We start from the raw sequence: 809 nt of genomic DNA, 5'->3' as shown, positions 1-809 counted from the left end.
GTACCCTGGGCGGCTGGAGAGCAGGTTGACAGGGCTCTCGTCCCCTTCCCTTGACCCCCCATGTCCCGGCGCCCTCTGGGCCTGGTCGCTTAGCCCTGACGGTCTCCATCGTGTCGCTCTGACTTCATCTCCTCGGAGGTCTCAGCGCTCCGGTCCAGCTTGGCTCACGCTGAGCCATAGTAGGAGCGCATGGAAGATTTCGGAAGCAGTCGAAGGCTTGGCTTCTGCATCGTGTCCTGTGCGTGTGCGCGCGGCTGTCGTGACGCTGGGGTTCTGTGCAGCAGACATGGCCGGGATCGGAGCCTGGGGTGCTCACGCCGGGGCGGGAGGGACCCTGCAGCTTCGCGTGGGGCGGCGGTGGCGGCGGTGGCGGCGATTGCGCTGATCTTTGATTCAGCGGTGTTTGCTGAGTGCTCCTCTGTGTCGTGCCGAGGAGGAAAGTCTGGGACAATCCCCAGGTTGGTGTACACGCCGGAGGTCAGGCCCCGACCCCGACCCGACCCGACCCGAGCGCGCCGCTCTGGGGAGTGAATCACTCTCTGCGCCCGCGGTGACGCCTGGCTCTCGCGGGGGAGCCGTCACCCCGCTGGCTGGTGATTAAGAGTGGTTTTGTTTTCCGTGAAACCAGGTGTCCTTTGTTAGCAGACGGATTATGCAACTTTTAATTGAGCACTGTGAGACCTTAAACTCAGTCTGATTCTGTGAAAAATGAGAGACTGTGGGCTGTTATTAGGTTACTTCGGCAGTTTAAACCTCTCGGCATCACTGTGCCTTTCGACTTCATCTCTGGGCAGCCGCGGTGCGTGGGG

The sequence above is a fragment of the Fukomys damarensis genome, unplaced genomic scaffold (assembly GCF_012274545.1).
Source record: "Fukomys damarensis isolate Sample0158 unplaced genomic scaffold, DMR_v1.0_HiC HiC_scaffold_13, whole genome shotgun sequence".
Taxonomy (NCBI): Eukaryota; Metazoa; Chordata; class Mammalia; order Rodentia; family Bathyergidae; genus Fukomys; species Fukomys damarensis.
The sequence above is the reverse complement of the archived record's forward strand: the minus strand, read 5'-3'. Positions refer to the sequence as shown.